Source organism: Macrobrachium rosenbergii, chromosome 41, assembly GCF_040412425.1.
Source record: "Macrobrachium rosenbergii isolate ZJJX-2024 chromosome 41, ASM4041242v1, whole genome shotgun sequence".
Lineage (NCBI taxonomy): Eukaryota > Metazoa > Arthropoda > Malacostraca > Decapoda > Palaemonidae > Macrobrachium > Macrobrachium rosenbergii.
In genome coordinates, this window is record NC_089781.1 from 60,721,570 (window position 1) to 60,739,956 (window position 18,387).

Sequence of the window (18,387 nt, forward strand, 5' to 3'; positions counted from 1 at the left end):
CCTGGTACTTTACCTTATTTAGGAGCTGAAGTTCTCTTCTTATGGGAGCCAGCGAGAGGGAGGGCAAGTGAATAATTCCACATTAAAAGTTACTCTGGTTACTGCTAGCCACGTGTTAGAAATAGGCAGTTTAATGGAGCAAGGGACAGGATAACTGTCCTATAGCAGTGTCTGAGCAATTCTAAGACTGAGCGTCTCTCTCCAAGACCCTTTATAACTTTCGTGAATTACGTTTTTCCTCCTCCTAGGTGGCGTTGGGATCATTCTACCCACATGGCAATGCTTATTGGCATGGCTCGAGTCCCAAGATGGTGGAGCTTGCATGTTCAATTATCTCTGATTGGGTCTGCACCTGGTATTTAAGGATTTTTGGCAGCACTTGGACAAGAAAGAGGTTAAAGTGGTTTCCCCCCAAAGGCAGTGGTAAGAGAGAGGTTTCACAGAGGCAAATTTGCCTACAGTGAATCATACTAAATTAAATGAATTAGTTGCTTAGTCCTTATTTCATTTGACTTACTGACTGGAAGATGGCGTATGAGAGGATACTCTTGACACCTCTCCCACCTTGATGGAATTCACACCCTTTGTTGGGTTGAAATCGCAACAGGCAGTAATTTCTCTCTTCACAACCTTTGGGGTACATTATTCTAAAATATAATATTTCTGCTAAAGGCCAGATAATTACAAACCAAGGAAATCACTTATGACTTATGCTCTATTTTGCAGAATAAATTTACGCTGCTGGCAACAATAATAATTTTACTCTTTTTAAGAACTGAAAATAAACAGCATTTAATGAGTATAAAATAGCTAGATAATTACTTAATAGGTAATAAAATTGAACCTAACATCGAGAGGTTAATATTGTTATACTTAGAATATTCCATGCACTTATTAGTAAACTTTTAGTCACAAGTTCATGCGGTTAATATACCTTGAGGAGGCAATACAACGAAAGTATTCATGGGTTCAGTTAGGTGTTGCCATGATACTTAAGAGCGATGGCTCAGTGCCATTCTGGGCACTATAAACAATTGTGCCAGGAGGCACATATTATAAGTACATGTGATGCATCAGTACATAGTAGTGGCTATGGAAGCCAGGGGTTACACATTTCTAGGAAAAGAACAATAATAAAAGACAGTATCTCACTTAGGAAGTCATTGATAAGGCAGATAAGGCAATCCAGCAACACAGCACTAACCTTATAGGTGCCTAGTGGCACTCATCTACGTATATGAGGTATAACTATGATTGTAATTTACACAGTTTGTGAGTCTGGGACTCGAGATTCATCACAAAAGAATAACAAAAGAATAGATGACAAATACAAAGTAATTAATAACTGTCATAAAAATATGATGATTAAATATGCCGAAATTATCTTCCTTAGCCTATGGAAAAACGGCTAGGTTCATACTTCTAGCCCAAGAAGGCCACAAGGCAGCCAGAGGGCACGACTCCTCTGGCAGGATCATCTGATAACATCTACGATAATTGCATTGTGCCCAGTTGGCACTCATATGGTAATGCCAAATGTCTTTGGCATAGATTATTTTAAAATGTATCATGAGATATCTGTCAATTACACCCTGCACTGGCAGTGGGAAACAAGGTAAAATATGAGCCTTTGTGAGGAGTAAAATAATATAAGTGATGAACAAAATAATGAAAGGAAAAATGTTAAAGGAAATGAATAGATTACAAAGCTATCAGGAAAATAAATAGGCGAAAAACCCGGACACCATCTTCTGGATAGAGGTGACAAGGTCCTCGTAGGATAAATAGGGTGGCATTGTGCCAGATTGGCACTAGTGCCAAAGGAGCTCACCAGCTCTCTTTATCTGTGTAACACTAATGAATACTGACTTAAGGCTATAAAGAATATGTACATGGCACTGTGCTTGAGCACCAGTGCCGAGGAAGTAACTCTGCTCAGTTAGTGTTCACATTTTAAGTGCTTTACCTTCCAGCTGTAGCACTGGAGGCTTAGGCCCTTGAGACGGGTAGTCTTCCAGTTTGTTCTCCTGGGAAGTGCTAGGTTAGGTGAGGACATAGAATCCTGCCCTGGGAGAAGGGCGGAGCCTTCTAGAATGAGGAGTTCCTCCACATCCATGGTGGCTTGAGATTGGCACTGCTCAGGGCACTTAAGTGGCACTGGCAGTGAATGTTTGGCAGAAGTACCTGGCAAAGTGGGGAGCATACAGGGCCCCTAGAGGGCCTATAAGAGGACTGCAAACGGGGTTCCTGTCTCAGAAGTGGGTCATGCTCCACAAGAAGTTGTGGTAACACTTAAACAAATGCTTGGGAGTACCATTGTGATATGAGGTCTACTCTTAATAGGAATAAAGTAAGGTTTATAAATTTTAGCCCTGTAAGGGACCTTGTCTTCCCGAATCAGGTGGGAACCTTTAGGAGGTGCCATGACAATGGTGGGCATCGGGGAGGGTGTGGCACTGGGGGCATTGTTGTGTCAGTGATTGCTAGAGGAAAGGGTTCCTCTTCGTTTAAGTGTGGCACTGGAAAATGAGGCCAAGATGGAACCGCAGGTTGTGAGTCTGTGGAGCCACCAAGGCAGAAAGTAGGTAAGGCAGGCCAAGAATGGTCTTTAGTTTTTGAGGCTGGGGAGCTGCTAAGGCAAGAGGTAGAAGAGGAAATGGGAAAGCTGAGAGGGTCTGTAGTGGAGCTGCTGCTGGGGGCCTGGGTCATACAGCAGGTTCTAAGATGGATGCCGTGCCATCTGGCACTGGTGGAGAGCTGCCAGTGCTTGAGGCCAGGGATGAGGAGGCTAATGATTTCTCCCCAAAATCACCTTTGGGAATGAGTCCTGGGTTTTCTGGTTGCTATGCCTTTTCTGAGGTAAGGGAGGAAGAAGATGATAGTGCAAGAAGGTTGTATGTTGCAAGAGGTTCCTCTGGCTCTAGCATCGAAGCAGGCTCAGGCACAAGGATTGAAGGAGTGCCATTAGTGACATCTGGGTCAATAGTGCCAGACTTCAACTCAGGTGTATGAGTCAAGTGGCCAGAATCAAAATCTGGGAAGGGCTCAATGACCAAATGGGATGGAGCACTACACAGGTCAGGCAGAGGCTCTGACTTGAGGCAAGGCACTAGCTCGTCTGTTGTAGGGGATTCAGTCCATGGGAAGTAGTCCGTCAGTAGGTCACGACTTAGTATGAAGTTGTGCCATCCGGAAAGTCTTTCCACCACTCCTAGGCAGCACTACTTTGTTGTTATGTGGCTGCCAGTGTTTCTGTGACTTGTTCTTAAACTTAGGAGGACAGTGGGAATTTTTTGGGTGACGCTATCCACCCACTCAAAAGTCATTACTTCATCCTTGCTGATTTGAGCATCCTCGGGTAGCACATACTGTGCAATAATAGAGCCCTTGGCCTCTATATCAGCCGGGGGGCATAAATCCCACTCGACCCAGGTTGAATCATCATCAGGGAGAGTAACATGATAAACTCTTTCACTTAGTTGGTACTGCAGTGAGCCCTATAAACACTCAGGTCTGGTTTTTCCCGTAGATGCTAACCTAGTGGAACACTGGGTGGAACTCTTTGATTGCCCTCATATGTTGCACAAAGCACAGAACTTTCACTTCCACCTTTTAAAGGGAATCCAGCCCTTGGGCTGTGTCTCTGGAGCAAGTGTAGGTTCTGGCTGAGGCTCGACATCAGGGCTGGGCTGAAAAAATGTCTGATGGGGAATTAGAAGGATTAGGCCCCCTTTCAGACTTAAGAAGTAGCAGAGTCAGGAGGCTCTGTCCTAAGAGGAGATTATAATCTCCAGGAAGGAAATCAGCAAGGCCCAAAATACTGATCCTAATTTGTTGATGTGTGATAACCTTCAATTGAACAGCTGGGAGTCGGGTCCTATGCCCGTCTAAACTTTTGTAGGTTATCGCTTTCTTAGAGTTGATGAATACCTGATTGGGTATCTGGTCTTTAAGTATAAGGGAGACATTGCTGTGGGGGTTTTCGAGAGCAGAGACCTGATGATGGTAAGGACTGTAGCTGGGAGGTGCCACAAAGACAGGTTTCTTGACTGACGACCCTAGCAGAAGGGCTCCCCATTCGGAGGGGTGCCAAGGGAGTCTTTCGGGCCATTTGTCTATCTCATATTTTACTGCAGCATGCAGCTGACCTATGGGTGTGCCTGCTTGCCGCTCTATCTCCTCATAGAAAGCGACAGCCTCTTCATAGGTGGCCATTTTTTTTAAGGTGCCAAAGGTGGAATACTTTGGCTACTCTGGATGAGTTTGGGAAGCTGGGTTAGCAGTGCCAACATGGCATTGAATGTGAAGGCATTGCCTTTATGTTGTGCAATATAGTCACTGCTGACTAAGGGATGAGTAGCTGTGCCAGAAATGGCATGAAATGGAAATGGCATGAAATGGAAATGGCACTCTGCTTTGGTAGGGTGTGGTTGTGGAAATGGGATTGCCCCTTTGTGGTAGGGTGGCACTCGCACTCAGAGTGAAGGTATTCTTAGCACTATTTGGTGGGTCCGCCAGGCAGAAATGGGTGGCACAGGGCCAGATGTTAAGAGCAGTGGTTTTGGGCGAGTGCCTATGAATTCTGTGAGTGCCCCCTATGGGAAGGTGGCACTGGGAGTGCTCTGTGGAATGGGTGGCACTCTAGGGACCAAAAGGGGATACCTGAAATGCATGTGTGGTGAAGGATACTTGTTGGCACTTGTGGTGCAGGCTTACTCCTTGTCAATCGAGTGGGGTTTGTTTTAGGCTCTTGTTCAAGAGAACAGGTTTGTGGCTTGCACACGGACGAAACCAGCTATACTGCAAGCTTGTGGCACTGAGTAGAGCAAGGCTCATTCCATGAGAGGGATTGAGCATTAGGTTAGGGCTTTGGTTTGAATGAACGTCTTGTAGCCCTTTAGGGATGTTCAAATAGAACAGGTTTTTTTATTTGACCCGGAGGACATAGGGTTTGTTCACAGGGGACTGGTTTGGTTTGTCCCAGAGGGTGTAGGAATTTTTATTTTATTCATGCATGGACAAGACCAGTTATAGCGCGAATTTGGTTTGGTTCAGGGAGCGTTTGCCCGTTCCCGATTTGAAATACGTCTCGGAAGACGTAATCTGGATTTTATTCCACGCACGGGCTTGGCTGGCTATAGCATGAATCTTAAGGCTTGGTTTGGGGAGCATTTGCCCGTTCCCGAGTTTTAATATGTTTCGGAAGACGTAATTTGGATTTTATTTCACGCACGAACTTGGCCGGCTATAATGTGAAATTAAGGCTTGGTTCTGGGAACATTTGCCTATTCCCGATTTTTTAATGTCTCGGAAGATGTAATTTGGATTTTATTTCGCGTACGGACTTCGCTGGCTATAGCCCGAAATTAAGGCGTTCCAGAGAACGATGGTTTGTGCATGTTGAACGTGGCTATTTGGGCTCCTGAAAACTTAGGATTTGCGCTGAATGAACGATTTTGGGGTTTTGTAAGACTCATGGTTGTTCTGATGAACTAATTCAGCATGTCAAGGAAGACTTGAGACCGTTCTAATGAACTGGAATTGTGTGAAATACACGAATATAAAGTCTCGAAATAGACTTGGATTTTTATGTCTAAGAAGACTCGAGTTTGTTCTAATGGGGTGGAATAAGCAGTCCCATAAGGACTTGGATTGTGTGGAATACGCAAATATAAAGTCTCGAAATGGACATGGAGTTTAGCACAAGGTTAATGCAAACTTTAAATAATGATCTGCAGAAAATTGTTGGAGCTGCAGATGCGATTAAAATAACAGGCTTATGCAGAATTGAATACCACTTAATATGCTTTTAAATTTTACTTGCTCACATAAATAGTCACAATGCCTGAACGAATGCTTATGCTGTTGGAGGGTAATTATCATAAAATTGTATTGCTCTCGGCAAATAGGAAGCAGTAGCTTCTAAATATATGCAATTAAATGCGTGAGTGAATGATTATGCTGTCGGTTCAGCAAGTATTATAGAACTGTATTGCTCTAGGCAAATAGGAAGAGGTAGCTTCTAAATATATGCAATTAAATGCATGAGAGATATAATGTAGCTGGCTTCTCAGCCAAGAGAGAGAGAGAGAGAAAAAAAAAGAGCATAAAATGCAACAAGAAAAGAATGTACTTATTTCGAAAGTACAATATTAAAATTCGGTAGAATATGACGAGTACAAAAAAACTTAATTTACCATGCATGGGCAAATTGTACTGCCAATATCTCACGTGCGTAAAGTAAAAGGAAAAAAAAGGATTTACTTCATTCTAGAGATCTGATTTGGGCACTTGAGTGGGTCAGGGACATTAGCACGTGTGCGCCTGTCTGCACGAAGAGAAACAACGAACAAATACAACATAACAGCCTCGGCTCAGCTGAACACCTGGCCGAGTGAAGCTTTGCGCAAATTTTAATGAGACGACCAAAAAATTTAGGAAGACTTCCTCTCGTCTGGGAGGATGAAGGCCTGTTTACTGGGAAAAATGGAATAAAGTGGAATTTACTTTGTGCGTTTCTTGTATAATTTAAACAAATGCTATTACTAACCAAGGTTTTCAGCTCGCATGGCCTGAATAAACTTCTACTGATTTACGAGATTTATTCAGCAAGGAAGAATAATCTTTACCTAGCGAATTCCTAACCTCTACGAGAGAGAGAGAGAGAGAGAGAGAGAGAGAGAGAGAGAGAGAGAGAGAGAGAGAGAGAGAGTAAAAATCCTAACCCCAGCGATACGAAAGTTGCTGGACTAGGCAGACGCGCGGGCTGTAATGCCTGCCTAACTAGGATTTTCGAACGAAAAGTTGACCAAATCACATGGGGAAAGAAATACCTGTACTATTTCCTGTTACACTCTTCGTAATTTCACTTTTCCTAGTAAGCCTATCAAGAAAGTCATGCAAGCTAACATGTGTTAGCCATCAAAACTTGTGTAAAGGTCGATAACTCTCTTCTCTATAACTGGGATGCATGCACGTGTTCTAACAAATATCAAACTCTATTTCAGTCACGATTTTCGTACCTAACAAAAAAAAAAAAAAATAATAAATAATAACCCGATACTTGCTGTGGAAATGGACCACTTGTACGCTTATTGGGGAATTTACACTAATTAAGAAGGTTCGTTTCAAATCTTGCAGTCATCTCTTGGGAGGCTATTTAACCGATAATTGCGAGTGCAATGAGGGCTTGCACAACGCAACCTTATAAGAAATACTGAGCAATTGGTCGCCAATGTTATAAATTTAAAACTGGGGTCTTGCTACATCAATGGGGTATACTAAGATGATACGTAATTTACCTTAATTACCACAAAAATCTGGACTCTGGCCTTGAGGTCAGCTAAAATTATAGACAACAAAATATGGCTGAAGGCCTACTTCAAGAGGGGAATGATTAGGTAAACTCTGGGGTTTAATTCAATTAATTATATTTACAAAAAGGAAACACTTCAGAAGAATGGTAGCATAATTCTGGTGTAATAAGATGAAGAGCAAATGATTGGGAATTTGTTGGAGGAGACACAATGGGATGTCCATTTAAAAGGGCATTGAAAACGAGGTAGTTGGGACCACTACGCACACAAGAAGATACACAGATCCAGAGCTAATCTGTAATCGAAACACTCATGGTTACTCAACCGAAACTAGCACAGTTATGAAGGAATTGAGGAATTGCATAGAAGATGTCTAGGCCGAACTCTATTCCCATGACTCGGATATCACATGATTTTGTTACACTTCTCGCCACTGCTTTGCAAATTAAATGGCACAAAATATAAAAGCAATACAGGTCTCAATGTAGGTATATTGCACTATGAGAAAAGAAGCAGAATATAACTAAAGACGAATAGGGAACGTGACTGACGAAAAACCCTTAAATCCTGATACTTTACCTTATTTGGGAGCTGAGGTTCTCTTCATATGGGGGCCAGTGAGAGGGAGGGCAATTGAACAATTCCACATTAAAAGTTACTTTGGTACTGCCAGCCACGTGTTAGAAACAGGTAGTTTAATGGAGCAAGGGACAGGACATCCGTCCTATGGCAGCTCCTGAGTAATTCTGAGACCGAACGTCTCTCTCCAAAACCCTTTACAACTTTCAGGAATTACGTTTTTCCTTCTCCTAGGTTGCGTTTGGATCATTCTGCCCACATAGCGATGCGGGCCCACATGGCTCGAGTTCCAAGATGGCGGAGCTCGCATGTTCAATTTGGCAGCTGACCTGCCTCGGGCGAGGATTATCTCCGATCGGGTCCGCACCTAGAATCTAAGGATTTCGGCACCACTTGGACAAGAAAGAGATTAAAGTGGTTTCCCCACAAAGGCAGTGGTGTGAGAAAGGTTTTATAGAAGCAAATTTGCCTGCAGTGAATCATACTAAATTAAATGAATTAGTTGCTAAGTCCTTATTTCATTTGACTTATTGACTGGAAGATGGTGTATGAGAGGATGCTCTTGACGACACAATAGATTACAACTCATTATCTTTACTGATATCAAATTCCTTAACGCAGATGTGCACAAAGTTACATGTAAGGCATCAATGAACTTGGTCAATTCGTTCAATAACGTAATCAAGAATCAAACAAAATCTTTCCCTTCTTGGGGGAATGCTAGGCAATCGGTATTTATTGTTTTGAATAAATACTCGTTGATTAAAGATAGAAATTAATATATATCATTCTAAAGGTAAAATCGAAGAAGAAACGAACGATTTAATGGGGAAATTCGTATTTGAACGAATAAAAAAAAGTAAATATCGTACATGTTGACGTCGGTCTTAGCCAGCAGCTACCTAAAATACAGTGTCCGCTGGCTATATAAATATTGCCGAAGTCAGAATCGTCTAATATAGAAACTGTCAATAAAGGTTTTTTTTAGTTGATTAAATACTTAGATACGATGATAATACCTCAGGGTATTTAAGAATTTGTATTTTATTGACAAGGTATTATTAACATACGTTTGGCTTAAGATGAACGTTAAATAAATTTGGTATTTTCGTCACGAGAAATTTTTTAATGTGGGGCTAGTTTTATCTTAGAAGCATTTAGTCTGCTAATATTAACGCATGCGCGGATGGTGATGGATTTGTTTTGTCTCGTCGATGAATTATTTCTTGATGCAAAGTTGTACCCATAACTACGATTTTTTTTGTCTGTGTGAATTAAGTAGTCAGATATGATGATGGCACCACGGGTACTTAAGAATTTGTATTTTATTGGCTCGGTATGATTAAGATACGCTTACCTTAAAATGAACACTGAAAAAAGGTGGTAATTTCGTCGAGTCATTTTTAAGGAGGGTATGTCTATCACAGAAGTATCGATATAGGTTTTCAGTGTCGATTTTATTGAGATAATAAACACTTATATTAATAATTATCATATATTATGATAAAATTTCCCGTAAATTCTGATCAAAAATTGATGTTATAGTAGATTTGGATTTATTGTATAGGTTGATCATGCGTTTGGCGGTGCTGGAAAAAAAAAAGGTGGCGTGTCAGGTGAAAAAATGAGAACAAACCCAGGAAACTGAAGGAAAAGGTGACGTAAAAACAAACATTTTATTTGCCTTTTTGTGTTTGTATGTCTGTCACTGGTTAGGGATTTTATTTTGAGTTAAAAACCTTTCTGGGGTGACATAGAGGCCGTGTGCAAAATTTTGTCTGGGTCTGTCAAGCAGTTTGGATTTCTATAGAGGCCAAATTAATATACAAACATTCACTTTATATATATATATATATATATATATATATATATATATATATATATATATATATATATATATATATATATATATATATATATATATATATATATATATATATATATATATATATATATATATATATATATATATATATATATCTATGTCTATGGAAGCTTGAATTTCAAGTCAATGGCCCTATTTTTGATAAATTTCTTATTAGTCTGGCAGTATTTTATGAATCTTATACTTTCTTCCAAATTTAGTTGTTGGACAAAAAAAAAAAAAACGAAGATTAACTATTTGTTCCATTTACTGAGAAACAACACCATTGCTGTTCCGTCACTCGTCATAACCTCTTCAAAGTGTATTATCTGGATGTTGTTTTTGATTATGCTGGCTTTATGCCAGCACGGGTTCTTGCTCACAGAGCAGCCTGTATATCTGGACATAGCGTCCTGTTGTTTTGTTACAGTGTGCGGACGGATATGTAGTGTCCAAAACTATAATAATACAATAAATCACATTACAATAACAATAAGTACAATATAAACCATTTTAATGTATGTACGGTTATAAAAAGTGACAATACAATAAAATTCACTATAAAAGCATAATTTACTTTGTGAAAACTAATGAAAACATAAACCACGGGTTCTGGTTGTGCTGGCGACAAACAAAACAAATAGAAATGCAAGTATACGGATTAAAGGGATAAAAAGTGGTAAGGCAGGAGTGGGGAGGGACGAGCTTGATGTAAAAGGTGTTGTTGCCGTTGTTATGGTGGTTTCGTATGTTAGCGCTGTATGTTGAAGGGTGTCTGTTAGATGGGAGCGATCGTTCCGCTTCTAGTTGTCTGTTCAATGTTGGTTTGTGCAAAAAATGCAGACAGATTCCGCTATAAGTAATCTATGGCGACTATCTTCTGGTAGATGAAATCTGTATTTTCCACTACCTCTTGTGTCGTACGTTTGCTGTTGTGATGGTCTATGTAGTGCTGGTGGATGGCTCCATGATATAAATGGCCACGCTTCACACACAACACACAAAAAAAAAAAAAAGACGCCTACAGGCCCATCGAAATAAAAAAGATCCATTCACCAACACTACTTAGACCATCACAACCGATTTTTTAGTTGCTGTATCTTAACTTTATACTATTTAACTCAATGAAATTAGAATTAGAATGCTCCTTGCTTCATGGATTTTCTTTAGTCCCTTGTTTGTTAGAGACTCAAATATCCTTGCCTTAGCTTTTATGCGTATGTCTCCTTGAAAGTATTAAGTCACCCACGTCTCCTTAAAATCCATATAACTGTACGTGTGATTTTATATGAATACTTGTTATTCTCAAAAGGACTCAGATCCTGTTTCTTGACTTTTTATTTTTTTTTACTTTGTCTATTATATGAATATTCAGAGTTTTTAGCTCATTTCACAGAACGATGGCATACACGGTCAATACACACTGTTCCCTTGCTTTAACGTTAGTCATAACCATGAAAGGGAACTCGCGTCCCTTTATCTTTGTGAAATCTCGGGTGATTTTTCTCGTCTTACTGACTTTTGGATATTCGCAAAATAATGTTTCGTTCCTCATGGTATCTGAATAATTTAAAACAATCTCACTTACACCTAACTCAGCAATCTTGTTCTGAGGGCTTTACTGTCTTCATTGGAATGTTTGAGCCTGGGCTTCAATGTGTAACAACATTCGTCTGTAGTTATCTGATAATAGAATATTCTCGAAATATGCATTGTTACTTAGTATTGCGGTGTTTTTCTTACTCTTTCTTTATATGTTTGTTAATAACCATTGAATACCACTTTGCTTTCTAGTCATCCGTAGTCGGTTCCTTAATTTTGATATATATATATATATATATATATATATATATATATATATATATATATATATATATATATATATATATATATATATTCTATAAATTCGTATGCATGAAGAATTTATTAGTGATTCGATGAAACCAGGTTGTTTCAATACCGAGTTTGTTGCTTGAGGGTGATAACAGCTCTTTTTACTGAAAGGAATTTATATTGCCCACGCTTCTTATTGAAAAATCATTCCTCCCTAGAGCAATCTCACTTTTCTTCGGACAATTAGCATTTGAGATAATCCCTCCACTTGCCAAACACCAAAATTCTCATCAGTCCTACGAATCTCATACATTCTTCGCTGACAACAAATATAAGAAAATTTCATGTTGTTTTCCATAAAGTGAGTGTCGTTTCAACTCTGCTCTTGACCATTTTGTCTTGTGTCTTCAAATAAAAAAAGTTGTACGCACAAAACATCCCTGAAAATAAATGAAAGCTGCCTGTTTAGATTCTAGAAACTAAGCAGGAGACTGTTGAACTACTGCGATTTGTTGAAAACACAGTCACGCTGAAATCTTATCGTATGTCTTAGCCGCAAGAGATTTTTCACTAGCTATAGTGCTCTCTAGCTCAATTTTATTCGGAGATATGGGGCGGGAACAAGAAATATGCGAACGGCTATCTAAAAGTAACGGGCTTGACAAGAGATCGGAAGAGATAAAATGGGTGCCAGCATAAAAATATAATGTATAAATCAATCATCCGGGAATCAGGTTGTAATGACAAGCAGTACCTACCAGGCAATGAGATGCTCAAATTAACGTTGCTTAATTAAAGAGTATCTTCTCAGGAAAATCTGAACAGATCTCCTCTCCAGGTATAGTATATTAGCATCCAGTTGACCAAGACTTTCTGTATTGAGAAATATAGGGGAAAGAGGAGCAGTAGAGAAGGATGACTAAGGTTTTTCTCAACTGATGCATGCGAACGTGGCCACTTCATATCTTAGATCCAGAAAGGTCAATCAGTTATATCCGTTATTAAAGTTATGTATAAAATAATCTTATCAATAGCTTTGCATTTTCCGTTTCTTCTTCTAACGCACTTATTCCTTACTTTGAATTTAGTTTTTCGTTGATGGTGTCTGACGGATATAATAATTGTAAGTATGAAAAGTTGTCTAATCAATGTAAAAGATGTTGGTAAAGAAAGGTTAATACTGTACAAGAAAAGTCTAAAGTACAGATAAAGGTACCGGATCTACAATGGTAAAACATAGATTCCTCCAGAGAGTATCAGTTATAGGAATGTTTGGGTTTTCAGACCAAAGAATCAATATCAAAGATAATTCTTCAAACATTTATTTCAAAGGGACAAAAGCGACCGTCTCTGACGGAACAGCATATTCCAAACAAGAAGGAAGAATATACCATGCAAGTGAATATAACAGTGAGTAACAGTTTGTTTTCTTCCAGAAATATTGTAGTGTGTATTCTGCTGAAAGTATCCAGATGAATTGCCATAAAATGTAAAATAAAAAAAAGATAAGTTTGAAAGAGCTTAAATATTTAACAAAAAATGAAAACAGAAAATAATAAGTAATTGAATATCAGTTTTTCGCTGGTACTTCACGTTAAGTCAGATGACATACTGCTATTATAATATATATATTTTTTTTATTTATGGACGAAAAAGCGAATTATATTGAATTTCATTATTTTTTGATCTCTCTGTTTATTGCAGATGAAAAAGAAGTATTTATATCATATATGAAATACCACGTGAATATAGTACAGCATATGACTAGCAATCATGATAATATCAGTTTTAGAAATCTTTATTCGTAACTTATGAAACTCTTGGGGATAAAATGTCGATATCACATTCATTAGTATAATCTCGTTTTCAAATCTGATTATCGCCAATTAGCATGAAATGATACCATTCACTTACAGATTAATTAGAGCATTTCATTTGTAATTGAATATTAATGTGATTAATTGTTGCAATTTACCTAATTGCCTTGAAACCTCTAACATTTTCAGTTTAAATCAACATTTTCCGAGATAATTAGCGAAAATATAATTAGCAACATTAAAAGCATTATTTAGCTCTCACTATGATGACATTTCGCTTGAAATAGTTTATCTGAATAAACTACTGATAACTTTCCATGTGTTTTTCACCCATGGCGTCTAAGACATAGTTGATTTTTTCTAAATTTAATGATGTTGTTCATCTGCATTGCAGTAATGTAAGTATCGAGTGCTTAATAAGCTAACATTCATTTTCCAACGTAAGATAATAAGAATCCCCGGTATTTCCGTTATATTTTATCTTACACTTATATTATGACGATCTCTTATCGTATATTTCTGGCTTACTCATTATTAGATAAAGATAATGCCTGAAAATAATATTGTTCTCTTCAGGACATTCCATACTATGACAATTTTCATTCATTTCATCAAAAATGTGTCCTGGAAAATTGAAAGAACTGAAGAGTTCTGGTGCCTGATTATGGGCATCAAGAATGTGGATGCTGAATACGTTACATCTTTGGGACATTGCGCTGTTGGTGCAAAGTTCTAAGAATAAGAGCAGGTTACAGAAGATGCCCAAAGAAGCTATCTTATAGAGATAGCCTAAATCATAAGGACCATTATATTGGAGACGGAACTACAATTTCGGAATCCTAAAGACTTCAAGAAGTTACAGATATCAAACAATAGAACGATATTAAAATAACGGAAAAATAATAAACATCTTGGTTTAAACCAGTCAAATCTGTAGATATAAAAAGCCTTCCAAACAGTACTTAGTCTCTGGTAGCATCAGGTCATATATTACTTACGTGCTGTAAATAAAAGAAAGAAAAATTCTTTGGAGACGAAGGTAACACCAAGTCTTGCAAGGTAATCAGAATTATTAGATAGAGACTACACCATTTTTCATCTCCCCAAGGCCACAGCGAGAAGAGTGTATGGCTTGCACACTAACTGCTTTTTATATACTGGCTACCTTTTTTAGACAATTACTGTTTTACAAATAAATCCTAGAAAAGGAAGAACACCGCTAAGGCATTCAGAGACGATGAAACACGGTTTTTCGGCAACACCTACTTATCAAAGCATCGGATAAAGGTGAAAGTTGGCAAATGTATGTTTTATAACATTACCTAATCTTTGCAAGTATTATTTAGCACCTAAGTTAGATAGTTTTGATATTTATAGAGTAAAATGAAGTCGCTGACTCCGGAACCGAGAAAATCACAGACAAGGATCCTAAAACAATTCGTGACGTAAACATAATTTGACGTCATGAGGCTCTGCCCTTTAGGCTTCAACAAATTCGATAAAGGCCAACAGGATATGGAATTGTCCCCGTGATTGCAAGACTGCATTTGTGCTACGGCGTGCCACTTTGTATACATGCAAGACCAGTGGCAAGATTTACTGTAGCGTGAATAGTAATTATTGCTACGGTGGATAATAGTTACTTGGCCACCCCAGAAGTGTGGGCAGGAGCTGTTAGACAATCCCGTAATTTTGAGGAGTACTGGAAGTCAGACAATATCCATTAGAGCGTGGGAACCAGTCATCACTGACATCGCTAGCGACGATGAGGACGGCGATGATGACCTCTTCCTCGAGAGTGACGATGAAGACATTTTGTAAATAAATTATGTTTAGTGCTAGACGTTTTATTTGTACATCTAAAACATATTTATTAAAACACAATGATTATAACAATATGTTCCTCATTCAACTGATTTCAATATATTTTCCTGTCCATGCATATCAATACAAATCGTGTTACACTTGATTGATATTAGGTAAGTAAATAATAGCTTGCCCTCAAAATCTTGACTCCTACCATTACCTTTTATTTGCAGCGAGTATACGAGTGCTGTTTAGGCTGCTCTATGATTTATTTAAAAAAGAAAGAAAAATAGCAATAGGTTACATTAACTGAAATAAAACAATGGCGTTGACCTTCACACCTCTAACAGTGGAGGGGAAATGAGGTATCATTGCTTTTCATCTGAATTCTACTTATAGTGACCTCTACTGACTTGCTGCAAACAGAAGGCCATAGTGTCGAAACCTGAGGTAAAACAAAACCGCTTAAATTTGTAAAGTAGAAACAATACGAATATCAAGAAAATGAAGAATTCCATGCTAACAACTTAGCCCCAACAGCTGCTGTGGAAGTTGCTATGAAACCTCCACAAAATAATAATAATAATAATAATAATAATAATAATAATAATAATAATAATAATAATAATAATAATAAAAATAATAATAAAATCATCGAGAATGATAATGCAATTAAGGGGACGATGGCAAATCCTGCTTGCCATCATTGATATCGCCGAAGCCTAGGATTGGTATTAATATCAATTAGTGAATATATCATTGGCAAGTGGGCAGAGCCACAATGAAGAGACGTTTTCCCCATATGCAAACTTCTCTTCGCTGTGGGTGGAGCCTCATGACGTCATAGATAACGTCACTACTGTGTTCAAAACCCTTACCTGCGATTTCGAAGGCTCTGGCATAGGAAACACACCTTTACTCTGATAAATACCAGAACTATTGAACTTAGGCACTAAATAATACTTGCAAAAATTAGGTAGGGTTATAAAATATACACTGCCAACTTTCACCTTTATTAAATGCTTTGATAAAAAGGTGTTACCGAAAAACCGTGTTTCATCGGTTCTGAATCTTTTAGTAGACATTGGTTTAAGATCACGAGAAAACATCGTCGTCCTTAGCTATACTGCAGGTCGCTTCAAAATTGGCAAATATCATCATTTATCGCAATTATCAAGTATCCTTGGTATCGAAAAGTCATTCATTCTTAAATGATAATTTTACATCAGAACGCACTATAAAGAAAAAGGTTACATTAAATTTTTTAAATTCATGTCATCAATAAATCCATCCGAGTTCAATGTGTGATCATCGTCATTTGGTCATTAATGGTCTGCAATAAATGTAATAATAAAATGTGTAAATGTGTGATCACTGACGAGTATAAATACATAGCTGAACATTCATGATTACATGAATTAGTTAGCTCTTGAATCGATTTTTTTTTCTTTGCTTTCTCTTTTGAAATGGTAAAGGAATATCCCTAGACAATATTCTCTAAGTTTATTAATGGGAATATCCTATTCTCCTAAACTTTCCAAAATGAAGAGTATGAACAAAGGCTCTGTCGAAATTATCAGTTATCCTCATTTTGTTTTTGTCTCAGCTTTTATGCCCAAAGTTAAAACTAAATGCAGAGAAACTACTCAGATAAATGGAAAATGTGGACCACCACGTCAGTAACAAAGAAATAACCTTGATCTGAACAACTGTTATCGCTGGCAAACCTATGAGGGAAACAACACTCTTTAATAAACTTAGAAAACCCATTTAATATAAACAATCTATAATAGCTCGAGTTAATAAATAGCATGTGGCAAAACTAATCTGAGGCAAATCACACTAAAGGCTTTTGGCATAGCAATATTTTCTTTTACCATTCATGGAAAATATCACTATAAATAACAATAACAATGCTGGTGTCATTTTGAAGTTGAATAAATTTTTGCTACATTGCAGTAAATTCAGAAACAGGAAAAAACGACAAAGGGACGAGTTAATGTTACAAAAAAGATTTACATGAATGACTTAACTTACTGGCATTGTAATCTCATGGGGTTAATACGTCAGTGGTAATATCAATAAAATAAGAACAATGAACAACAAAATGAAAAACTGTTGAACTATATTAGCGATATTACATATCAATCAGACAATTGATAGTCAGAGGCGTACCTCTTATAATCAGATGAATCCAGAATGGAACTGCCATGATACACACCTCGTTTCAATGTTTTAGTAAATAACATTCAGTAAATGTATTTGGGTATATGACAACACCACTAGTGATGGCTATATAGGATTGACTTCCAGAATGTTTTTTGATCCTGTAGTTTCAAGGCATATTTTTTATATAAAGGAATTCTAATGCTAGGCGTGAAGTTAGCTTGAATTTGGTTTTACTGGACCACTGAATACTAAGAAAACAATGGAGATCTCTTGATGAAATACAATATTCCGAGTACAACTCTTAAAAAGACGTATGACTACAATCTCAGGCTAAGAGGGAAGCAATAGAGCTTGATTTTATTCCTATATAGATCTCATAAATGAATGTTATCTCCTCCTCTAGAATACTGAATGGGACCTTGTAAGAAAATACAGCTTATTTCATCCCCAGGAAAGCAATAAAAATTAGGCTAATGGTCTTTTTTGGCTTTGTCATTCTTGCAGAGAATAGCCTTACTTTGATACAGAAAAGAGTTCAGCGTATGGTGGCCATTATACACAGTTTAAACCCCAGCAGTTATATAGGTGTTAATAAGAACAGGTTTTCTTTGAGAAATCACCATAAATATTTAAAAACAAAACTTCAGAAAATAACTTTGCTGTGCACCTCAGCCAGGTAAGGTAAAACCGCACACCTTTAGTTCTCCTATATATGTTATTTCAACTTTATTTTTCGGTCTATGAGAAACTGTTGGTAAATCTCAGGAACATAACTAGCCTACTTCATTCTGAGTTTTTCTGATTAGATTTACTTTCGTTGGAGGAACAAAAGAGAAACCACATTCACATAAACGGTATTGTAAAGGACTTCAGTAGAAGCTTCATTACTACATAAAAAAAAAAATTAAGTCCTTTAAACCAAACTCAAAACATAGGATTATTTTGGACTTTAAAAAAACACTCTCCCAAGTGGTTAATTGCCAATGGCTGTTGACATTTTACG